General features: G+C 41.1%; 1 protein-coding gene across 1 annotated transcript in view; it reads right to left on the bottom strand.

Annotated features, from left to right (window-relative positions):
• The window catches only part of LOC139347565 (potassium channel subfamily K member 10-like), a 105,252-nt gene that overhangs the window by 44,322 nt on the left and 33,913 nt on the right, over nucleotides 1-27,017 (bottom strand). The gene's annotated exons all lie outside the window — the stretch shown is intronic.

Here is a 27,017-nt window from a genome sequence, read left to right as displayed (position 1 = left end):
AAATGAGGTTATGTGTTAAGCCAGTTAAAACACAGACTGATTGATGAGAAATGGTGATATTAGATCCTAATAATGACATGTATAGATTTGTACGTTATGAAAAGTGGGAACCTTTCTCGCTGTGTGCGTGTGTGTGTGTGTGTGTGTGTGTGTGTGTGTGTGTGTGTGTGTGTGTGTGTGTGTGTGTATGTATATATGTATGTATGTATGTATGTACAGATGTAGCGGCCTCGAAATTCCCCTAATCTCGTGCTGGGGCCCTGGCGGGTCCATGACTGGTCCCTGCTCTGCAGTAGGTGGGTTCCTGACTGTAATGAGATCCCCCGCGATGACGTCATCGGCGCGGGGCCAACTCGTAACGCCCCTAAGCTCCATTTGCGGAAACTACCTGCACTCGCTCGATCAGTCCACCAGGAGGAGCAGTCATTATAATTGGTTACCGTGTCAGCTTTGCTGAATGTTCATTAGATCTGCACATAGCCTCCACTGCTGTAAGAAAAACTGCTTGTCTCGTAGAGCACCCTGTGCAGTTTTTTAAATATAATTATGCTTAATCATCCACATTATTGTAGTGCTAGTTCACAAACTTGGATCTGCTCATCTGCCAATCCTGCCTTTTCCTCCACATCTCTCTCCACCTTTGGAGAGGCTCCCAGCGCATCTCCGCGTGCCGAGTGATTTGTGCCCAGAAAATTAATCATGAATAACAGAAGTTGTGCGTCGCGTTTTTCTAGCATTCTGAACTGCTAAACAGTTAAATGTTTAATACTCTGCCTGATTCGCGGAGCCACTCTGCTTTTCAGTTGGTGGGTTTCCTGTTTGTAGCGCATTTTAGATTTGCGGGTCGCTATTTGATGCGGTTACCAGCAATACGCAGAGTCCTGTATGTGTGTGTACTGTATATTACTGGACAGAAATCATTTACAGTGCGCTGAAGAGGGAGGGACGGGAGGATGAAATGCCAATTTCAGCCTGTGATCTGTTAATGTCTGACTGAACAGCCTCATGGAAGTGATATTTTACAGTTCTACATATTTTAATCTAACGAAATTCGTTAAAACAAGTCACTTGGTGCTTTCAAAGTCATGTCATTGAGCTGAAAGGTTCCAGATTTCGTTCGCCTTCACAGGCGGCTGCGGAGCGCTGCAGACGGCTCGCACTGCGCACTGCGATGTTCAACATCATAGGCTTAATATACTGTAGTTAATTATCACTGATCTTTTTCATCACTCTGTCTGTGTGACTGTCTGTGTCCTCCTCTCTGTGTCTCTGTCTCTTTTTTCAGACTGTTCACGCAATGAATATAAACAGTAACTATTAAAAAAAAAAACATAGTACTCAGAAGCACAGCAAGAATGCATTTTTTACGTCAGGCGTTGTGCACGCGTGTTTGATATTAATATTGTGCCGCTGCACCTCAAATAAATGTTTTTTTGGGAAACAGAAATGTTCAACATGACTTCATCATGTTAGACCAGGCAGACAGGTTCTTACTACAACATCAACTTGTGACAACCTGGATCGCAGCACCAGGATAGTTGCACCTTAAACACACCCCAGATACACCCACAGACACACCCATCCACGATTCACTCACCCATTCGTTCGCAGTTTGCGCTTCCATTCAATTCACTCCCATATCCATCACTCTATGGAGAGCAAGAGAGGAGAGTGTGGGAGACGTACCGAGCAGCACGCTCAGCGCGGTTCAAAACTTAAGTAAGGCCGTTTAATCCCTTCTGGACGTTTCAACCTCCGCTGTCTGTTCATCCTCTGGCACACGATCTCCGCCAACGCTTTTCACACCCGGAACACTTCCATCCACTTCTCAAAATCAGCTGTTCACTGAAACCGGTCACTCTTCCTCAAACCAGCAGCCAAAACCCGGACTGGACTTCCCCGTTTGACTGGACTGGACGGACTGACTGACTAACTTCAGTAAGTGAACTAAGTACTTTTTTTTTTTTTCTTCCTTTCAGTTTGCTTGAAGGTTTTTTTTCTTTCTGCCCTGTTCCTGTTCAGAACTGACTGTTATAACTTGGAACTGAACTGAATTGAACTGAACTTTATTTCTTTATGAACTGAGTCGGTTCTTTTTTTTGTGGAGCTGAAGGAAAACCCGGAGTGGAATTTTAAGTTGATTGCCTTGAGTTGTCTGTGGACTGGATCGGGATTTTGTGGGTGTCTTGTAAATATTGGTCACTGTGGTTGTTGCATTGTTTTGTGGGGTTTTGGGGGATCTTGTACAGCACTTACAATACATTTTGACTGTTTTTTTTGCAACATATACTGTGTTGGGTTGTGTGTTTTGTGGTGTCTCATTCAATGTGCAGGGTGTAATATTCTATGTATGTACATCCTTTGTGCGGTTTGCTTTAAACCCATTTAAAGAAAAACCAAACTCACCAACTAAACTATAACTGACTTACTACTCTTAAATGCCAGGAGAGAGACCTGGCTGGCACCCCTCATAATAATTACAACCATAACTCAAAAAGAACAAGTCAAACTGTCACAAACTCTCCCTCCGCAGCCAGCGAGCCTCATCCCCCGCACGACACCTACATTCAATCATGAATAATCCCAATGGGCCAATCAGACCAATGAAAAAAAAACAATGTTGTGGGGCATAAAGGGCCAATGGGCTGATGTAGATGGGCCAATCTACTTGTTTTTATTGGCCAATCAGTTAACACACACACACATGAAAACGGCCAATAAACAGTGAAATCAGTATCATGAGTGTTCCTCAGATGATGATTTCTGTATCTATCAAATCCGTGACATGCAATATTTCACCCCGATTTTGGATAAAGTATAAATCCAATTGTTTCATTGTTTCATATTTTGAAGTATTTCCACACAAAGCTGGTGGCACGTTATGCACGTAAATAAATAAATATAAAGGCGACTAGTAAATTGACATTAGACATTGAAAAGTTTGTGATCCTTCTCTAGGCTGTGATATTTTGTTGATTCTTCATAATTTCTGGAGAAAAAAATGCATTCTTGATGTGCTTCTGAGTACAAAGAAGATGTACATGATTTAAAACGCTTCACACTTAGACACCAGAAGCAAACACAGTTTTGCATCACAGAAGTTTACATTTCAGCTGTCGTGGCCAAATCTCTTGTTAACTTATTAAGCTCTTCCGCACAGTGTGACATCTATTTTAATTATTAGAGAGCTGCTCTAATGGCCACTGATAGACAGTCCATCCTATTCTATAAACTGTTGGTGGTTTGTGAACTTCACTGCATTTGTGCATTGGTGGAGGGCTGAGGGGAGCGCGTACCTCCAGTAATTAAAAATCAATTTGTGCCACGGATATTAATATTGTGTCGCTGGCTACTTTATAGACTTCACTAAATGTTTCCATTACACTTAATTACATTTATGGATAAGCCAACTTTCCCACCTCCCTCATGCATCAAAATGTATATTATCAGTCCGACCAGGAAATCTTGTGATCGCAAAAATTAGCGCATATTCAACCAATACTAATATGACTGTCTACTGGCCGCTTCCTGGTCTATTTTTGCCGAGAGCCGCGCGCCTGTTGCGGAAAACATAGACGAGCCCTGGAATCTCCAGATGACGTGCTCTGCTCCTGCAGCTCTGTCTCTGTTCCAGCGCATGTAAAGTAAAATTAGGTCTGCATTTTTGTTGATAATTATCAAAAGCAAACAGATGGAGCCTGTTTATTCTTGGAGTCACAGGCTGTTTTGTAAAAGCATCACTTTTATGACTCAGGAATGATTTTGTAACTTTTTTTTTTTTTCAAAGTTATGTTTTGGGCTTTTTGGCCTTTAGTGTATCGGACAGCTGAGGAGCAGCCATAAAAATGGTTCAGGAGAGGGAAGATGACATGCAGCAAAGGGCTGAAAGAGGGAATCGAACCCATAGCCGCTGCAGAGAACTTCATACATGGGGCGGACGCTCTACCAACTGCGCACATGAGTTTGTTTTTTTTGATCGCAACAATCACAAAAAAATTCAAACATTATATTGTAAGAGAAAAACTTAGGAATTTCCTGTTTGCAAATCGAAAATATGCATTAAAACAGGCTGATAGAAACACACATTTATGACTTTTTTAAGACTTTGTGCGAGAAATATTTTTCTAAGTTGATTTAAATAATCAACGTAAAATAGTTGAGTAACTGTGACTGCCTAACTACAAATAAGCCTACTAAAGCAGATGAATGTAGTGGAGTAAAAATCTTTGCCCTTGAGATGTGTTCCTGGGAGCCGGCTGGGAGCTGGATGGCCTCTGGCTGGGAGGGGAATTTTGAGGCTGCTGCATCTGTATGTATGTATGTATGTATGTATGAGTGTGTGTGTATATATATTCACACATATATGAATACATACATGCATACATACATACATACATACATACATACATACATACATACATACATACATTGTATGTATATATACTGTACATATACATATACATATACATATATTGAAACCACATTCATCTGGAGACAGGATTGCTGTGAATGATTTCCATCAACACTGTTCACAACATTGTCCCAAGCTGAAGCCCACGGGTCACCACCAACTGCTTCATGTTTCTAACAGTTAGTGACACCAGCGACCATAGTCAAATGCCTGCCGGGGGCCAGAGCGGGCGACGTCGAATCAAATTTGAAACTGTTGGCTAAGGATAAGCGTAAATACGGTAAGATTGTTATTCACGTCGGCGGTAATGACACCCGGTTACACCAATCGGAGGTCACTAAAATTAATGTGGAATCAGTGTGTACATATGCTAAAACGATGTCGGACTCCGTAGTTTTCTCTGGACCCCTGCCAAATCTGACCAGTGATGATATGTTTAGCCGCATGTCATCATTCAATCGCTGGCTGTCGAGGTGGTGTCCAGCAAACGGTGTGGGCTTCATTGATAATTGGCAGACTTTCTGGGGAAGACCTGGTCTGATTAGGAGAGACGGCATCCATCCCACTTTGGAGGGAGCAGCTCTCATCTCTAGAAATCTGACCGATTTTATTTATGAACCTAACCCCTGACAACTCAGAGTTGAGACCAGGAGGCAGAGCTGCAGTCCTACACGCTTCTCTGCGCCTCCATTAGAGCAGTTACCCACCCAACACTCCATAGAGACTGTGTCTGCCCCCTGACCACGTAAACTAAGTAAACCAAAAGTACCGAGAAGAGGAGTTAAACATAAGAATCTAATTAAAATTAAAACAACCTCTGCAATAGTACAACAAGATAGGAGAATTAAATGTGGACTCCTTAACATCAGATCTCTGTCCTCTAAAGCTGTTCTAGTAAATGAGTTAATATCAGACCACAATATTGATTTATTTTGTCTGACTGAAACCTGGCTGTGTCCTGAAGAGTTTGTGAGCCTAAATGAAGCTACTCCTCCGAGCCATATTAATACTCACATTCCTCGAGGCAGCGGCAGAGGAGGTGGAGTTGCAGCCATTTTTGACTCAAGCCTTTTGATCAACCCTAAACCTAAACTCGACTATAACTCATCTGAAAGCCTTGTTCTCACTCTTTCTCATGAAAAATGGAAAACAGTGCAGCCAGTTTTATTTGTTATAGTATACCGCTCTCCTGGTCCTTACTCCGAATTTATAGCTGAGTTCTCGGAGTTTCTATCAGGCTTAGTCCTTAAAGCAGATAAAATAATTATTGTAGGTGACTTTAATGTACATGTCGACGTTGATAATGACAGCCTTAGCACTGTGTTTATTTCAGTATTAGACTCAGTTGGCTTCCATCAGAATGTACATGAACCGACTCACTGTTTTAACCACACCCTTGACCTTGTTCTGACATATGGCATTGAAATCGAAGACTTAATAGTCTCCTCACAGAATCCTCTTTTATCGGACCATCATTTAATAACTTTTGAATTCATATTACCAGACTACCATCCAGTAGGCAAAAATTCTTATACCAGACTCCTGTCTGATAGTGCTGTAGCTAAATTTAAGGATATGATCCCATCAGTATTTAATCCAATGCTATGTTTCAATACAACAAAGGATTCCTATGCTAACGTTAGTCCCTCCCAGATTGACTACCTGATTAATCGTGCTACAGGTTCATTGCGTATGACATTTGACTCTGTTGCTCCCCTAAAAAAGAAGATAATTAAACAGAGGAGGTTAGCTCCATGGTATACTCCTCAAACCCGCAAATTAAAGCAAGCCTCACAGAAAATAGAAAGGAAATGGCGTTCTACCAATTTGAAAGAATTTCGGTCCGTCTGGCAAGACAGTCTTAAAATAAACAGGAAAGCCCTCCACAGTGCCAGGGCAGCCTATTACTCTGCACTAATAGAGGAAAATAAGAACAATCCCAGGTTTCTCTTCAGCACTGTAGCCAGGCTGACAGAGAGCAATAATTCTGTTGAACCATGTATTCCTTTAGCTCTGAACAGTAATGACTTCATGAGCTTCTTTAATGATAAAATTCTAACTATGAGAGACAGAATTCATCGGCTCCTGCCGTCAACAGGTACTGTTTTGTCTTCAAACACAGAAACCGTAGAAACTGTTACTCAGTCTGTGGCAGTTTTAGACTGTTTTACTCCTGTCGACCTTCACCAACTAATTTCAATAATTTCATCATCAAAATCATCAACCTGTATTTTAGATCCAATCCCGACTAAGCTGTTAAAAGAAGTATTACCTCTAATTGACTCTTCAGTATTAGACATGATCAATCTGTCTTTATCAACAGGCTACGTACCACAGTCCTTTAAAGTAGCTGTGATAAAACCGCTACTGAAAAAGCCTGCTCTTGATCCAGGGGTTTTAGCCAACTATAGACCGATATCCAACCTTCCCTTTCTCTCAGAAACTCTTGGGAAAGCGGTTGCCAATCAGCTGTGCGACTTTCTAAACAATAATAGTCTATTTGAGGATTTCCAGTCAGGATTTAGAGTACATCATAGCACAGAGACAGCACTGGTTAAAGTTACAAATGACCTTCTAATTGCATCTGATAAAGAATTTGTCTCTGTACTAGTCTTATTGGATCTTAGTGCTGCATTTGACACCACTGACCATGGCATCCTATTGCAGACACTGGAACACTTCATTGGCATTAAGGGAACTGCGCTAAGCTGGTTTAAATCCTACTTGTCAGATCGCTCTCAGTTTGTACGCGTTAATGACGACTCCTCTGTGCTCACTAAAGTCAGCTATGGAGTTCCGCAGGGTTCTGTGCTTGGACCAATTCTATTCACCTTATATATGCTTCCTTTAGGTAAGATTATCAGGAAGCACTCAATAAATTTTCATTGCTATGCAGATGATAGCCAGCTATATTTATCAATGAAACCAGAAGAAACCAGTCAGTTAACTAGACTACAAGCATGTCTTCATGACATAAAGGCCTGGATGACCTGCAATTTTTTGATGCTAAACTCAGACAAAACTGTAGTTATAGTAGCAGGCCCTAAACATCTTAGAAAGTCACTTTCTGATGACATAGCAGCTATGGATGGCATTGCGCTGGGCTCCAGCACCACTGTAAAGAATCTGGGAATCATCTTTGACCAAGACACGTCCTTTCACTCCCATGTAAAACAAATTTCAAGGACAGCCTTTTTTCACCTACGTAATATTGCAAAAATCAGGCATATTTTGTCTCAAAATGATGCAGAAAAACTAGTCCATGCATTCATAACTTCCAGGCTGGATTATGGCAATTCTTTACTATCAGGCTGCCCAAGTTCGTTGCTGAATATTCTTCAGTTGCTCCAGAACGCTGCAGCACGTGTTCTGACAAAAACCAGGAAGAGAGATCATATTTCTCCAATACTAGCCACTCTGCACTGGCTCCCTGTAAAGTTTAGAATAGAGTTTAAAATTCTCCTCCTTACTTACAAAGCCATAAATGGACAGGCACCTTCTTATCTTGAAGAGCTCATAGTACCTTATTGCCCCACTCGAACACTGTGTTCCCAGAATGCAGGTCTACTTATGGTTCCTAAAGTCTCAAAAAACAGAACAGGAGTCAGAGCATTTAGCTATCAAGCTCCTCTCCTGTGGAGCCATCTTCCAGTCTTTGTCCGGGAGGCAGACACTGTCTCTACATTTAAGAGTAGGCTTAAAACTTTCCTTTTTTCCTTTTTTCCCTTTTTCCTTTTTTTATTTTTGATAAAGCTTATAGTTAGGGCTGGCTCAGGCTTGTCCTGGACCAGCCCCTAGTTATGCTGCTATAGGATTAGACTCCTTCTGTCCCTCTCCATCTGCACGCTTTCATGTCCTACCACTGTGTGTTACTAACTTCCCCCGGAGTCTCTGTGCTTTGTCGTCTTGCAGGTTCCACAGTGGCTGAATCTGGATTGTGGATTTCAGCTGCGTCTCCTGCCTTGGCCCTGCCTGACATCCACTGCAACTGCTACTGCTATTATTACATCCACTGTCACTGTTACTGTGATTGCATGTCTGTCTCTCTCTCTCTCTCTCTCTCTCTCTCTCTCTCTCTCTCTCTCTCTCTGACTGCATTTCTGTCTGTCTGTCTGTCTGTCTGTCTGTCTGTCTGTCTGTCTGTCTGTCTGTCTGTCTGTCTGTCTGTCCCACTCTCCCTCTCTTGCTCTCCCTCTCTCACCCAACCGGTCGAGGCAGATGGCCGCCCACCCAGAGTCTGGTTCTGCCCGAGGTTTCTGCCTGTTAAAAGGAAGTTTTTCCTCGCCACTTTCGCCAAGTGCTTGCTCATGGGGGAATTGTTGGTTTTCTGTAGATAAAAGAGCTTGGTCTGTACCAGCTCTATATGGAAAGTGTCCTGAGACAACTTCTGTTGTGATTTGGCGCTATACAAATAAAATTGAATTGAATTGAACATGACTAACAATTTAATGATCAATAGAAAATTTATTTCAAAATTGAAAATGTTAACTTACTTACATAACTTCCTGTAGCCTATACATAACATGAGGTGGCAAGGGCCATATTTTTTTCTAAGCTGTCACTGTGGAGACTGGACTTTCAAAAGAAAAAACAAAAGAAAAAAATAGACCTGATTAACCTATTATTGTTTATTATTATTATTTCCACTCTTTCTCAAAAAAACAAACAAACTGTGAAGTAACTGAAGTCTCAGCAGATACGGTGAGGACTGTACTGCATCCATGTGTCAACTTCAGAGTATCATTTCAGTAGTTCACTAGTATATGTATATGTATGTTTTGAAATGCTTATCAAAGCTGTAGATGATCTGTTTCATACCCCGTCAAAATATCTGAGAATACTGTATAATTTATGATGTGTTATATCGACACCATAGTAAAAGTGACTGTGAAACAGAGAAATGTCTTGTCTTGCTTACAGTCACTATTTTCTATGTGTAATAAAGGATTCCAAGCAAAATTCTATTGCATTTTCATAATGAGGATGTGAAATAGACAAGATTTTTTTTACCCTTCTACACACATGAAATCACACTTTCCAAAAATCCTTTATGAAAGACCATGATATACCACAGGACCCTTAAATGACCAAAACTCTCCTGTAAGATAAAGCACTTTATTCATCACCATTCATTCACACACATCCAACGAGACTGACTCAGGACATGTCGAGGCCAGTCTCCAAGAATGAAATTCATCCATTTGTCTGTGACGTTTTTCTCTCACAAATCATTGTAGTGATTTGTTTGATGCACTGCAGCCAGGAATAATGCACTTCAACGTGGCTACACTCTCCCACTTCACACTCATCTCAAAGGCTCGCCTGGGAAGAAGCCAGCAGTGAGAGGGTGCAGTTATACACATTTTTAGCTGGATGACTATTGGTTATCCACAGTGGTGTAGTGCGGTGTATATGCAGGTATACAGTGTATACCCACTTATTTTTCAGTTGGCATTGCGTATACCCACTTAAAATTATTTTTTCCTAGGATGCAAAGGCATGACCCACCTTACTCTGTCCTCTGATTGGCTACTACTTGTTGTTGTCTTCATTGATTGGTTGGGTAAGAATATCAGAGTAAGCAAATCAAAAACAGAGTAGGGCGGGTCCTACGTTGTCAATGCCATCTGAGGAAAATAAATGTCGCCTGTGGTCTACCTGCTTGCCGTGTTGGATAATAAAGTCAATAATTAAATTAATGACAGAAAGAAGGAAATGGAGGAAATATGAAGCGAACAACTCAAACAACAATCTGCTTCCAGCTAACAATAGCTCAGTTCCCCCTCTCTCTCATGGATCTGTTGCTGCTGCTCCGTCTTTCTGTGGCTAATGTTAATTTCATAATGATTGTTACTCCCTGAAGTCCAGCAGCAGAAGTTAAGTGGCAATGTGTAAATACTACTAGCATATTTTTGGGTGAAGTAAATATGCAAAAGTAATTTTACATGTCAGTGTTAATAACACAGGGCGTTTATCCTTGTCAACTGGCTGGACGGGTCACAGTTTCTACATAGAAAGCCTATCAAATTCTTACCAGCTTCTAAAGCTGGAATCAAGATGTTACTTGATTTTATGTTGAAGTTGGAATAATATTTTGGAAATTTTGACAGCAATATTGTTAAAAATGTTATCAGTACAACCACTCCCCAATTTACCAATCATGACCAAACCTTACACAATGAATTTAATATGACTTAATATAACATATGACAAACAATAACCCAGTTGTTATGAGATATTTTTTGGGAAGAAAACATTCATCAAATAGGTGAATAGGTGAACTGTGTTCATTGCATTGTAGTTGTATGTAGTATGTACTGTTACCACAGTCCAAATAACCAACCAACCATCATCTTTATGAAGTTACAACTTAGACATTTTAATTCAAGCTTCAAAGAGAGTGATACAAACACCATCCAATTTATGTATTACTTTTTTGTTTCATTCTGAATATAATGTTACTATTCAATGTGTGAGCAGAACAAATGGATTTAGATTATTTAGACCATGTGGCGTCATCACTTTGCTAGGGCTACAGTAACACCTCTCAGGGGACAGCAAAAAGAAAACTTCTGAGGCTGCTTCTCTGCAGTGTGTGCATCTGCACAGTTAACAAGCTTGGCTGGTGTGTAGGAAGAGGACACGGTAGATATCAAGAGCTGGCATCATGCTCAGTGCCAGTCTGCCCTGCAAGTGTCTGGCATGGCAGATGGAGTGTCAGTGTAATGAGGCACACTCAGGGTGTGACAGATAGCTGTGTGGCCAGCTAAAGGGCAAACACACAAGGACACAACTGATGCAACTCATCCACAGACTTCAAATTTGGATTTTTGAAGAGCACATCACACTAAATGAGGATACATAACAACAGAAGAGGATATATGTAATGATGTGAAATTGTCCTGGTCTGGACTTTTTTTTTTTCTTTTACCTGTGAAATAGAGAGCATTAGCAATGCCAAACTGTCAACGCAAAGAGTTTCAAGGTCAAGGTCTGTCCACTTTTTAATTTACATAGCCCACTTCTGTCTGAAGACTATCATACTAACGACTTGATGGACTGTTTTAAATTGCTCTTCCTAAAGTCCTCCAGTCAAAGCCTCTGTTAGGCAACACTAGTTTTCCTCCTTTTTCCCTGTGTTTTCCCTGTGTTTCCTGCCCCCTTGTGTCTTGTCTGTCTTCCCTTGTCTGTCCAGGGGTGCTTTTCATTCCATAAATTGGTCTCCTCGTCTCCTCCACTCGCTTGCTCTCCTCGCGTCTTAGCTCTGCCCAGCGAGGACATGAAAGAGGGATGCGAGGAAGGGACGTGAGGACGGAGGAAACGAAACTCCTCGCTCCACAGCGTCAGTCCGAAGCGACGTCAATTACTGATGACGTTTGCACAGCTGTAAAAGCTGTAAAACGTGATATTATGGTCAGATCTGCAGTCAGACTGTTCTACTCCTGATTGCTATTGATGAGGTTTCAATTATATGCCGTTAGAGGCGTAACAGAGGATGGCTGTGTGGTAGATTAAACCAACAGCCTTGTAGCCTTGCTTTAAAAAACCGTAATATACCAAGAATTTTCATTAATTTCTTGGTGACAGATACAATTGTTAAAAGGACACAGTTGAAACAAGAATCAGGATTACATTTGTGAAGACCTGCTCCCGCCATGATTCAAACGTGTGCCACATACGACACGCCCCTTAAATAATAAAAGACTTCCGCGTAGGCTACACCGGTGTATCCTCACTCTGATGTCCTTCAGAAGCCTCCTCTCTCCTTGCTCCTCGTCTCCTTCAGGTGCATTTAAGCAATTGGAAGATCCTTCATCATGGTGGAGGGGAAACGACTTCCGGGTCGACGAAGGAGAGAGGAGACGAGGAGGCACAATTCAACGTAATGAAAAGCACCCAAAGTCCGTGCTGTGGGCTGCACCTGCCTATTCAGCTCCTCCAGTGCTGCCTCCTCTCACACCTGCAAACCATCACCTCATCTACCATCTAATCAGCAGTGTATTTAAACCCAGCTCAGTCTTCCAGTATTCGTCGGATCGTCTGCTTTCCTTTGTGGTACTATTGGCATTTGGTTTGATAGTAATTTAAGAAAAAAATAGTGGAAACTGAGAGGCTGACACAGACAAATGGGGGAGAATAACATGTATTTGCACATTGATATATGTTATGAAAATTGCCATTCTTATTAGTCTACGCCCCAGCAATTTTGTGAAGAAATTTTTGTCCTGACCTCACAGAGCCTTGAGTTGGTTAAGGGAGGAGACATAAATGCTGACTGTAATCTAGAACTAGATACTGTTAGGGCCAAGCCTTGAAATGTTTCTTTTACTGGACTCAAATAATCAGAACGATACAAATTAAAAGAAAAAAGGAATATATTTAAACAAAAGGCAAAACTCTCAAACAGAAAACGCACTCTAACAGTGGAAATGTGTTCAAACAAAAACTGAAGAACTGAGGCAGAGCGGCACATTGAACGTGGCTGGAGAACGCTGTAACAGAGAACACACTTAGCAAAAGAGTCCAGAAAGCAAAACAAACAAAAATAAATAAAAATAAGATGCATTAAGTAAAATGTAGAGAGGGAAATCCCCAGGCCCTGACAAGATCCAACCAGAAGTACTGCTGCACTTTTGGGATCTCCTTAGGCCAGTACTTTTGAGCTCCATTTGGACTGCTATAGAGAAGGGTGCTTTCCATGAGCATAGTAATGTAACCTTAATTTAATTTTTACCTTAAAAAAAAAAAAAAAAAAAAAAACTGACTGTACTGCTCTAAGTACAGACCATCTCTGATAAAAAGGCTTAAAGGTACACTCCAACTTGCTGGCAATATGTTTAGAGAGTTACTTGGACAAACTTAAATTTGCTTCAGATAATCTGAGACATTTCATACATGTGTTAGAGTAATCCAAATAATTACACATACTGTTCACCATCATGCCAGTTGATTTTGACAAAGCTTTTGACAAGCTTGAGTGGCAGTATTTATGGCTGTAGTTCTATATGTCCACCCCTAAGCCATGGTTTGTATAAATGGACTAAATTCTAACCTTTTTCCAATTCTTCATGGTATGAAACATGTTGCAGTTGCAGTCTACGCTCAGTCTTTTCATTCTCTCTATTGAACCATTGGCATAACCCTTGTAGCAAATCTCAACAACATCTGGACAAATTAGACAAACGTCTCACACTATTGGTAGAACCCAGTTTTAAAAGAATCCTACAATTAAATTATACTTTCTGAAAAATAAAAGTACGCCTTGCAAGATTTTCAATCATCTTGAACAGTTTGAGTCATCTATCTGTGTGTTAAACTCTTTTAAAAAAAACATCAAAGGGAGAAAGTTTTACGTCAGCCTGGAGGTCATGTGTCTCAGAAATATGACATCTGTTTTGGGGTTGCATAAAGGCGCTGCCTCGGTCCATTACTGTTCTGACTATACATGCTGGCACTTGGTGACATCATCAGAGACCACAATGCAATTTTCCACAGACAGATGACACTCAACTGTACATCTGTAATGAACCAAATTACACTGCAGCACTCCATTACTAACAGTTTTTTGGCAATAAATAAATGGATGAACAATAATTTCTTGAAGATTAAATGAGGACAAAACTGAAGTCCTACCAGTCAGCCCTGAAACAAAAAAGAAATGCTTTCTTCATAATCTGGGAAAAATGACTCTCTGGATTAAATCTGAGGTTACGAGTTCTGGTGTTATCTTAAATTCAGAACTTAAAAAAAAACAAAAAAACACAGAGATTTCAGTTCATTCAAAAATGTATAGCTTGGAACCTGGATTAAATCTGAGATTACGAGTTCTGGTGTTATCTGAAATTCAGATCTTTAAAAAAAGATGCTCTGCATTGGCTTCCTGTAACAGTCAGGATTGATTTTCAGGTCCTCCTCCGAATAGTGCTAAGATACATTTCTAAATCCCTGGTTTTTATTATTTGCCTTCAAGAACACTGTGATCATCTGGTGCAGGTTTACTGGAGGTTACCAGCAACAGCTAGACTTCAAACAAGCAAGATTATGGCAGTGTGCATGTTATGGCCCCAGAGTGTATATTTCTGTCTGTTGCCATCATCCTCTGATGATCTGTGTGATCTGACAGGTGCCAGTTCCAGTATGGATTGGCTCCAGTGACCTCCAGTTTCATTGCCACTGGAGAATGGCTGATTTAAGGGGTGGGCCTATTTAGCTTGTCCATAAGACACCAAGGGTCAATGCTGGCAGCAGTGTCTCAATTCTCCTTATCCTCCACCCTTTTTGTGATATCATGTTCAACTGTTAAATTTGTATGATTATACCAGTGAACTAGATGTTTGTGTTAGTCTACTATTAGCTTTGGATAGGGCTTTCTTTGTACACTCTGTGATTAGACCATCTTTGCTTTACTGAACTTTTGATCCACATATGGACATTATGCAAGTTATAATTCTGCTACTTGGTTCTCTTCTTCCTATGAAGAGTGACTACATTGTGACCATGCAGATTTCTTTGAAGACAAAGAATCGTTCTAATTTCTTAAGTTCTGTGAGTATGATGTGAATATTAGGCATAAACCATACAGTCTTGGCAGTTCTCGCTGCAAAGATGCCAAGGTGTCTGCTGTCTCTGTGTTTCTGGATGTCTGTCTCATGTTGTCTTGTGCATTTCTCTGAATGTATTCACCTATGTCAAGTTGCTCCTACGAAGCAATTTTTGCATGCTTTTTATACACCAAGAAAATAATAATAATAAGACAATAAATATCTGAATCATTTTGATATTTTGCATGTATTCCTGTTTGACTACTACTACTGCTAAACAAAAGAAAAAAGCAATGATAATGCTGTGCATCTTTTCTCATAAAACAAATACTAGTTTTATATAGTAATACATGCGGTAAACTACATGTACAATGTATAGGTTATAGTTTTATATCAAAGTAAGTAGAGCCTCCAAAGAATTGGGCCTGGCTGAATAAATAGCATACATCTTAAAAGAAGATGGTAGTAAAGTTTATTAGTGACACAGCATAGCCAAATATAGAAATGTAATGACACCATATCACAATCCACAGTCCTGGGTGCCTGTAATCTCCTGGGGTAGCCTCCAAACTTTATACAGTCACTGTGGAGCCCTTAGGAACAGTAATTTCATGAGAGACCTGGTCAAATTGTAACATCAACACAAGTCTAAACACTACGTGGCAGACAAGGGAAACGCGCCGCAATCGGCAAAATGCTGCAAACACAGGAATGATGCAAAGCCAAAAACACACAAACACATAAAACAAATGCAACAGAAAAATGCTGCAAGAGAAAAATGCTGCGATCACAGAAACGAAGCAGAAGCAAAAACTTACAAACACACAAAACAAATGCATATTGGCATATTTTAATATTCATATGGGATTAACAGCAATAGAATATTCTGATGTAGCCTAGACTGTAGACAGGTATTAAAAAGAGAGAGAGTTGAGTTTTATTTCGCATGAGTGTTATACAGATGCAGCAGCCTCGAAATTCCCCTCCCAACCAGAGGCCATCCAGCTCCCAGCCGGCTCCCAGCCGGCTGCCAGCCAGCTACCAGTCCCCCCCCTCCTCTTGGGGGTGTGCCCAGAATCCACTATAAACACGCCTCTTCATTCAATTGCAGGGTGTCACCAAGAGATGGCGTGTCCCTCACAGGAACACATCTCAAGGGCAAAGATTTTTACTCCACTACATTCATCTGCTTTAGTAGGCTTATTTGTAGTTAGGCAGTCACAGTTACTCTCTATCTATTAACTATTTTACATTGATTATTTAAATCAACTTAGAAAAATATTTCTCGCACAAAGTCTTAAAAAAGTCATAAATGTGTGTTTCCATCAGCCTGTTTTAATGCATATTTTCGATTTGCAAACAGGAAATTCCTAAGTTTTTCTCTCACAATATACTGTATGAATTTTTTTGTGATTGTTGCGATCAAAAAAAACAAACTCATGTAAAAAAGTTGTATATAATCACTTCCTATATGATAATAAGCATACTTCACATTACAGGAACAGTCGAAAAGATTCAGTTCTCATCTTAAAAAAAAAATGTTTTAACTTGAGAATGAGAAGCATCAGCTCAAAGTTACAAAATCATGTGGTGGAGATTTGGCGCAGTTGGTAGAGCGTCCGCCCCATGTATGAAGTTTTCTGCAGCGGCTACGGGTTCGATTCCCGCTTTCAGCCCTTTGCTGTGTGTTATCTTCCCTCTCTTGAACCACTTTTATGGCTGCTCCTCAGCTGTCCTATACACTAGAGGCCAAAAAGCCCAAAACATAACTTCGAAAAAAAAAAAGTTACAAAATCATTCCTGAGTCATAAAAGTGATGTAGCTTTACAAAACAGCCTGTGACTCCAAGAATAAACAGGCTCCATCTGTTAACATAGAGTTTGCTTTTGATAATTATCAACAAAAATGATGACCTAATTTTACTTTACATGCGCTGGAACAGAGACAGAGCTGCAGGAGCAGAGCGCGTCATCTGGAGATTCCAGGGCTCGCCTATGTTTTCCGCAACAGGCGCGCGGCTCTCGGCAAAAATAGACCAGGAAGCGGCCAGTAGACAGTCATATTAGCATTGGTTGAATATGCGCTAAATTTTGCGATCGCAAGATTTCCTGGTCGGACTGATAATATACATTTTGATGCATGAGGGAGGTGGGAAAGTTGGCTTATCCATAAATGTAATTAAGTGTAATGGAAACATTTAGTGAAGTCTATAAAGTAGCCAGCGACACAATATTAATATCCGTGGCATAAATTGATTTTTAATTACTGGAGGTACGCGCTCCCCTCAGCCCTCCACCTATTTTACTGGCCATAGCTAGTCTGTGGGACAGTGTGGGCTGGGAGCCTGTTTGGCTGGCGACCATCCATTGAGTTAGAACAAAGGATACACTGTAATGCAAATAATGACTTTTCAGCCAACAATGCGGCCGGCTCGACACTACACATGCCTGACAGAGTGACAGACAGGAGAACATCATGACGCCTGTGGTGATGATGCGCGATGTGTCAGTGAAACTACAGGTTTACTCAGCTCTGAAATGTGCCGGGAGTTAATCGCTTCAAATGCACAAATGCAGTGAAGTTCACAAACCACCAACAGTTTATAGAATAGGATGGACTGTCTATCAGTGGCCATTAGAGCAGCTCTCTAATAATTAAAATAGATGTCACACTGTGCGGAAGAGCTTAATAAGTTAACAAGAGATTTGGCCACGACAGCTGAAATGTAAACTTCTGTGATGCAAAACTGTGTTTGCTTCTGATGTCTAAGTGTGAAGCATTTTAAATCATGTGCATCTTCTTTGTACTCAGAATTGATCGTACTCAGAATTCTTGTAACAAGAATGCATTTTTTTACTCCGGAAATTATGAAGAATCAACAAAATATCACAGCCTAGAGAAGGATCACAAACTTTTCAATGTCTAATGTCAATTTAGTCGCCTTTATATTTATTTATTTACGTGCATAATGTGCTGTCTGCCACCAGCTTTGTGTGGAAATACTTCAAAATATGAAACAATGAAACAATTGGATATATACTTTATCTAAAATCGGGGTGAAATATTGCATGCCACGGATTAGATAGATACAGAAATCATCATCTGAGAAATAGTCATGATACTGATTTCACTGTTTATTGGCCGTTTTCATGTGTGTGTGTTAACTGATTGGCCAATAAAAACAAGTAGATTGGCCCATCTACATCGGCCCATTGGCCCTTTATGCCCCACAACATTGTTTTTTTTCATTGGTCTGATTGGCCCATTAGGATTATTCATGATTGAATGTAGGTGTCGTGCGGGGGATGAGGCTCGCTGGCTGCGGAGGGAGAGTTGATGTTGTAGTAAGAACCTGTCTGCCTGGTCTAACATGATGAAGTCATGTTGAACATTTCCGTTTCCCAAAAAAAACATTTATTTGAGGTGCAGCGGCACAATATTAATATCAAACACGCGTGCACAACACCTGACGTAAAAAAATGCATTCTTGGTGCGCTTCTGAGTACTATGTTTTCGAGCGACTATAACTTTTTTTAATAGTTACTGTTTATATTCATTGCGTGAACAGTCTGAAAAAAGAGACAGAGACACAGAGAGGAGGACACAGACAGTCACACAGACAGAGTGATGAACTACAGTATATTAAGCCTATGATGTTGAACATCGCAGTGCGCAGTGCGAGCCATCTGCTGCGCTCCGCAGCCGCCTGTGAAGGCGAACGAAATCTGGAACCTTTCAGCTCAATGACATGACTTTGAAAGCACCAAGTGACTTGTTTTAACGAATTTCGTTAGATTAAAATATGTAGAACTGTAAAATATCACTTCCACGAGGCTGTTCAGTCAGACATTAACAGATCACAGGCTGAAATTGGCATTTCATCCTCCCGTCCCTCCCGTCCCGCACTGTAAATGATTTCTGTCCAGTAATATACAGTACACACACATACACACATACATAGCTGGTAACTGCATCAAATAGCAACCCGCAAATCTAAAATGCGCTACAAACAGGACACCCACCAAATGAAAAGCAGAGTGGCTCCGCGAATCAGGCAGAGTATTAAACATTTAACTGTTTAGCAGTTCAGAATGCTAGAAAAACGCGACGCACAACTTCTGTTATTCATGATTATTTTTCTGGGCACAAGTCACTCGGCACGCGGAGATGCGCTGGGAGCCTCTCCAAAGGTGGAGAGAGATGTGGAGGAAAAGGCAAGATGGGCAGATGAGCAGATCCAAGAAGTTTGTGAACAAGCACGACAGTAATGTGGATGATTAAGCATAATTATATTTAAAAAACTGCACAGGTAAACCCAACAACCTGCCTTTCAGATCCAATCCCACATCACGTTTAAAATCATTTTATGGATTCTTCGAGGAACAGCTTTTAAACATTATGAATTGCTCTCCAGACGGGCGTCTTCCCCACCGCTTTTAAAACAGCTGTGGTGAAGCCCCTTCTGAAGAAGGGCACTTTAGACCCCAACATTCTTAATAACTACCGACCTGTATCCAACTTACCCTTTTTAAGTAAAATTTTAGAAAATCTGGTTTTTAACCAAATCAATGACTTTTTAAACAGAAACAATATCTTTGAGAGACATCAGTCTGGTTTTAGGATGAATCACAGCACCAAGACAGCACTTTTAAAGATTTTAAACGACATCAGGTGGATGATAACAAGAAACTTACAGTCTTGGTTCTACTGGATCTAAACGCCGCCTTAGACCATCACATTTTATTAAATAGACTCAGACACCTGGTTGGCCTCTCTGGTACTGTTTTTAAATGGTTCAACTCCTATCTCACACAGAAGTGGGCTCAATTTTAGGTCCAATTCTTTTTAATCTTTACATGCTTCCTCTTGGAGATGTCATCAGGAGACACAGCATCAGTTTCAATAGCTACGCTGATGATACACAGCTGTACATTGCCATGTCTCCTGATGACACCGGGCCAATAGAAACCCTTTTTAACTGCATTTTAGATGTCAAGTCATGGATGGCATGGAATTTCCTACAGCTCAACCAGCACAAAACAGGGGTTTTAGTTATAGGTCCTGAAGGCCAGACTGAGAAACTTTAACCAAAACTACAAGATTTTAAACCAGTACAATCTGTTAAAAACCTGGGCATGATTTTTGACTCTGAGCTGACTTTCAACCCACATATCAAAAATATAACAAAAATAGGCTTTTATCATCTCAAGAACATAGCCAGAGTCCGCCCGTTTCTCTCTCAGGCCAGCACAGAGGTGCTAATGCATGCTTTTATCTCCTGTCATTTAGATTATTGTAATGCCCTGCTCTCTGGTCTTCCTAAAAAGAGTATTTCAAACCTCCAATTACTGCAAAACTCAGCCACACGCGTGCTGATGAAGACCACGGGGTGGGCCCACATTACACCGGTTTTACAGTCACTGCATTGGCTCCCTGTCTGCTTCAGGATCGATTTTAAGGTTCTTTTACTAGTTTTTAAATGTCTTACTGGCCTTGTGCCCTCTTATTTATCTGACCTGCTTTTACCATATCAGCCCTTGCGGACCCTGAGGTCCTCCGGCACCGGCCTTTTATCCATACCAAAAGCCAGAACAAAAACCCACGATGAGGCGGCATTTAGCCACTATGCTCCACACCTGTGGAACAGCCTGCCGGAGAGCCTCAGGACTGCAGAGACTGTTGATATTTTTAGAAGAAGGTTAAAAACGCACCTTTTTAATCAGGCTTTTAGCTGACCTTTAAAATCTTATTACATTTTATCATTTATCTTATGTTGATGCCTTTTACTTTGCTGTTCTATATTTCGTATTATCCATCCATCCATTATCTATACCGCCTATCCCTTTCGGGGTTGCGGGGGGCTGGAGCCTATCCCAGCTACAATGGGCGAGAGGCGGGGTACACCCTGAACCGGTCGCCAGCCAATTGCAGGGCCACATGCAAGGACAACAACCATTCACGCTCACACTCACACCTACGGACAATTTTAGAGTCATCAATTAACCTAATGAGCATGTTTTTGGTCTGTGGGAGGAAGCCGGATTACCCGGAGAGAACCCACGCATGCACGGGAAGAACATGCAAACTTCACACAGAAAGGCCCCGCCTGACCCGGGGATCGAACCGGCAACCTTCTTGCTGTGAGGCACGCGCACTACCTGCTGCGCCACCGTGCAGCCCCCTATTTCGTATTATTTTACCCTATTTTATTTACTTCACTTATTGGGCTCTATTTTTGACTCCACTGCTGGCGGCGCAGTAGTATTTTCGAGCGGCGCAGGCAGGCGCACGGCGCATTTGGTATTTTGGTAAACCGAGGCGTACAGTGGTGCGCCAGGATGGGCGTTGTGGGTGTCGGCATAATGAGCCGGCGCATTGGAATTTTCGACCATTTTGGTCTGCGCCGGTGGCGTAAAAGTGCGCTGAAAGCTCGCCACCTCAGACCTGGTCAACTCTGTGTGCCATCGGCGCAAGTGGATTTTTGTAAACCGGCGGAGTCGTGTGCTCACGTCACCAACACCTCACAGTCAGGTTTCCACAGTGTCTGGCATTTCACTGCGATCAATTATTAGCAACAGCCGCAACTCAATGCAACTATCTGAGTCAGCGCATACAGTCAGACCTAAATTTATATATTTTGATCGGTATCTCATCTGACCACATTGAAAACCCTTTCGGCACGCATAATGGTCACTCAACCTGACCGAATGTACACAGGCGAAACAGGGATGTCTGGTGATCTGTGACTCAAATTGCCTGGTGACAAACGTATATGCCACTTTCCCCGGGTTGGCACATGACTCGTTCATCGTGGCGAATTCTAGCATCCCTACAGTCTTTCAGGGGGATACCCCTCTGGATGTGCGGCTGCTAGGTGATAACGGCTATCCACTGAAAACGTGGTTGATGATGCCATATATCACATCGTTAACAAGACGGCAGCGTGGTTTTAAAGGTGTTTTCAGCAGTGCTCGGTCAGTCATCGAACGCACACTGCGATCAATAATTAGCAACAGCGACAATTCAATGCAATTGTCTGAGTCAGCACATACTGTACAAGCGCGTTCAGCACGCGTAATGGTCACTCACCCTGACCAAATGTACACAGGTGACACAGGGATGCGAACTAATCGGTTAACGTCACTGTGCCAACCAGAAACAGCCGTGACATCCTACAGAGCATATATACTGCATCTATCTCAGAGCACTCAAGAGACAGAAACAGACACGGAAACGGAAAAACGGAAGTGATGATCGTTGTCCGCTATTACCAACGTCATTTCATTCCAAATACAAATGTTATCATTGTAATGCTTAACGTTAAAGATGGAGTATATCATTGCTTTGAGGAGGATGAGGAGGAGGAGGAGGCCGAGGATTTACCATCTAAGGACCTCATATTTAGACATCAGAATCAGAAATCCTTTATTTATCTCCGAGGGGAAATTGTTTTTGTTGCAGTGCTCCTTACAAGAATAGAATTAGAATAAAATTAGAAAAGAAAGAAAAGAGAGAGAACTATATCTATAAAAAGCGGACCTGACTTTACACCGCGCCAGCGGCAGAGTCAAAAATAGAGCCCATTATCTTATGAACTTTTCTTCTTTTAAGTGTTTATTTTCTAATTCCAGTGTTTCCTCAGTCCTCCACACTGAGAGATGTGTCTGATCTGTTGCCAGGGGGTGCTGTCCTCGGGCCCCTTCGGCCCGGCTGGTGGTGGGACTCCCTACCTTGGTGTGGGGGTCCGCTGGTCTGTCAGGGTCGGGTGTGGGTGCCCCCTGTGCTCACAGTCCCTGATGACTCTCGGTGTGGACGACCCCAAAGGTGGCATTCTCCTTAATCATTAGTGCCCTGCCATGTCTCATTACCCCTGCTATTGTCTGTGGTGAGTATGGGCTCTATGTTCGACTCCGCCGCTGGCACGGTGCAGGCGCGACGCAAAGTCAGGTCCGCTGTGCCGATGGGGTGTGGCGGCGCAGACTTTGGTATTTTCGTGAGCTGCGCCGCCAGCGCATCTCCTCCTCCTTCTCACCTCAGTCCCAGCCAGCGGCGCAACTCGGAAAGAGGGAGGGGAGAATACGTGGAGGTGGTTTGACACAGCCGAGTCAAATCTTCACCGATCACAGCAGCTCCTAGCCTCACCTTTCAGAACACCGCTGGCGATGCGCATGGCAAGTTTCCAGGAGACTGACGTCACTCATGTCTCCTGACATCCGTTTGTATTACTTTGCAAACCCGTTTGTATATACTGTGTATTTTTTTTCTCTCTCTCTCTGTCTCTCTCTCCCTATATATATATATATATATATAGTTTTATATGATGTTCTATATATATTTTGTGGTATATTTTGTTTATATATATATACTCAATATAAATATTTTGTTTTTATATTTGCTTTTTATGTATATGGTTCTCTCTATTTTCTTTCTTTTCTAATTTTATTCTAATTCTATTCTTGTAAGGAGCACTGCAACAAAAACAATTTCCCCTCTGGGATAAATAAAGGATTTCTGATTTTGATTCTGATGTCTAAATATGAGGTCCTTAGATGGTAAATCCTCCTCATCCTCCTAAAAGCAATGATGTACTCCATCTTTGTAAATAACGTTAAGCATTACAATGATAACATTTGTATTTGGAATGAAATGACGTGGGTAATAGCGGACAACGATCATCACTTACGTTTTTCCAGGTGTCTGTCTCTCTCTGTCTCTTGATGTAGTATCTATGCTCTGTAGGATGCCACGGCTGTTTCTGGTTGGCACAGCGACGTTAACCGATTAGTTCGCATCCCTGTGTCACCTGTGTACATTCGGTCAGGGTGAGTGACCAGTACGCGTGCCGAACGCGCTTGCGATGTCATCAGATGAGATACTGATCAAAATTTAGGTCTGACTGTATGTGCTGACACAGATAGCTGCATTGTATTGCGGCTGTTGCTAATTATTGATCGCAGTGAAATGCCAGACACTGTGGAAACCTGACTGTGAGGTGTTGGTGATGTGAGCACACGACTTCGCCGGTTTACGAAAATCCACTTGCGCCGCTGGCGCACAGAGTTGACCAGGTCTGAGATGACGCTTTCAGCGCACTTTTACGCCGCCGGCGCAGACCGAAATGGTCGAAAATGGCTCATTATGCCGACACCTCCCCCCTACTGCGCCACAACGCCAATCCTGGCGCACCTCTGTACGCCTCGGTTTACCAAAATTCCAAATGCGCCCTGCGCCTGCCTGCGCCGCTCGAAAATACCACTGCGCCGGCGGCATAGCCTGCGCCGCCGAAGCCGAAAATAGAGCCCAATGTCTGTGTGTGTGTGTGTGTGTGTGTGTGTGTGTGTGTGTGTGTGTGCATGTAGTTGAGGGTGGGTGTTTGTACATATGGAGGGTGGGAGGGATGGGTTTTTATTGTTGTTCTATTTTGATTTATATTGTTTTAAACTCTTGTGAAGCACTTTGTGTTGCATTTTATTATGTATGAAAAGTGCTATATAAATAAAGTTTGATTTGATTCGATTTGATACCCTTCAAGTTTAGCTTTTTTAAACATTTTTTTGAAATAATATTTATTATTGCTTTTTTTAATCTCATCTGGTAATCCACTCCATAGTTTCACTCCCTTAACTGAAATACACATACTCTTTAACGTAGTCTGTGCCTTAGGTTGCTGGAAATTTAGTTTGTGTCTATATTCATATCTCCCTTCTCTTTCCCTGAACAATTTCTGTAGGTTGCCAAGAAGCAGATTATTTCTTGTGTTATAGGCTATCTGGGCTGTTTTCAGTTCAGCTATGTCCAATAATTTCAAAGTGCTGGATTTGAAAAACAGTTTGCTGGCGTGGTGGGTGTATCCCACATTATGTACAGTTCTTATAGCCTTTCTTTGCATTACAATGAGGGGATTCAAATGGATTTTATAAGTGTTTACCCAGGTTTCAACACAGTACGTCAGGTATGATAATAGGAGAGTGCAATAAATCAAATACAATGATCTCAAATTTAATATGTCTTGTTTTCCTAAGCTCCTAGCCGTCTTCAACCTGACATAGCTGATGTGGAGTTTCCAGCTTATATTCTGATCAATTATAACCCCCAGAAATTTATGCTCCTGTACTCATTCAAGTTTTACGTTCTCAATGCTTATCCTTAAATAGGATAAATTTGGACTTGCTGATGTTTAATGAAAGCTTATTATTATCAAACCACAGTTTCAAGTTCTCAAGTTCTACCATAATAGCTTGCAGCAATCGCTGCAGGTCCTTGCCTGAAGAGAAAATGTTGGTGTCGTCAGCAAAAATTATATATTTGAGCATGTCAGATGCCTTATTTATGTCGTTGATGTATAGGGTAAATATGGACCCAGCACAGAGCCTTGTGGTACTCCGCAGGAAATGTTTAAACGACCTGTAATCTCATATTTGTACAAATTGTTTTCTATGTAGCTCCTTACCCAGCTATCCTCTGATGCCATATCTCTCTAGTTTGTGTGATAGTATATCATGATTTATGATGTCGAAAGCTTTCTTTAAGTCAATAAAGTCTCCAACAGTGCCATTGAGGTGGATCTATTGGTTCTGAATCCATACTGGCCTTCAATCAAGATATGGTGCTTTTCAATAAAACTGTCCAGTCTTGCAACAAATAGGTTTTCCAAGATTTTAGAAAACTGTGATAATAGTGAGATCGGTCTATAATTTGTATATAAATGTTTGTCTCCTGTTTTATAAATCTGTATTATAATAAAACTGTTTTCATTACTGTAGGAAAGGTACCCAGTTTGAATGATAGGTTGCATTTATGAGTAATGGGGTCAACTATTTCTATAATAACTTTTTTAATTAAGGCCATATCTATGCCATGCTCATCAGTCGATGTTTTGTTCTTTAAATTCTTAACTATATCTATTATTTCTTTTCCAGTTACTTCATGTAAGAAGATTGTGAATGGGTTCCTATCAATTATGTGTTTACAAGTAGCTCCCCCCTGTGGAGGTTTTATTTTATTTATTTTCTCTTTTTTCCAAATCTGGCCCCACACTCAGGAAGAAGTTATTGAAGCCCTCCACTACATCATCCATGCTGGTTATGTCCTTATCCTTTTCAATGAAGTGATTTGGATAGTTAAGTTTGTTTGTAGAATTTCTGATAATTTTATTAATTACACTCCATGTACCCTTGCTATCATTCTTGTTATTTTCCAATAAATTGTTAAAATATTCTTTCTTACACTTTCTAATTATATCAGTTAGTTTATTCTTACATCTTTTATATTCAATTTCTTTCTCACTAGTACTATGCTTTATAAAATCTCTATGTAAAGTATTCTCTTTATTGCACGCATTCAAAATTCCTTTTGAAATCCAAGGCTTGTGTGAGGTCTTTAATTTTCTATCCAATCCACCATGTTGCAAAACTGGACAGCTCCTATCGAATAGCTCCAAGAATTTGTTGAGGAAACCTCCATAGGCTACATCCACATCAACGGCTTTGTACACATCCCTCCATTTTTCCATTGCCAGCTCACATTTAAATATGTGTATTGTGCCATCTGTACATAATCTCTTACTACCTCTGTATTTAGTCATAGTATCCCTCTTCGCCTGGCCTACACAGTCGATCATTACGAAAACTGGCAAATGGTCTGTTATGTCATTCATCAATAAACCACTGAATATACTATTATTATCGATGTTGTTAGTAAAAATATTATCTATTAATGTACCTGAGTGGGAGGTTATTCTGCTTGGCTTACTTATGACAGGATACAGGCCCATGCTGTAAATTGTCTTGAATTCATCAATCCTGAGTTGCTTGTTAGTGTTTAACAGATTTATATTAAAATCTCCGCAAACGAAAGCAACTTTCTTTTCGGTTTTTGTCAGTAGCCCCTCCATTGTGTCTGTGAAAGTAACAATATTTGAGCTGGGCGCCCTATAAACGCAACTGACCAAAATATTCTTCTGTCTTTCCATGCATATCTCCACCGTAATGCATTCACATAAACCCTCAATAGCAGTTGTCATCTCTCACCCTCTTAAATTTTAAATGTTTCTGAATATATAAAGC

The sequence above is a fragment of the Chaetodon trifascialis genome, chromosome 19, assembly GCF_039877785.1.
Source record: "Chaetodon trifascialis isolate fChaTrf1 chromosome 19, fChaTrf1.hap1, whole genome shotgun sequence".
Lineage (NCBI taxonomy): Eukaryota > Metazoa > Chordata > Actinopteri > Chaetodontiformes > Chaetodontidae > Chaetodon > Chaetodon trifascialis.
This window is presented reverse-complemented; position numbering and strand designations above follow the sequence as displayed.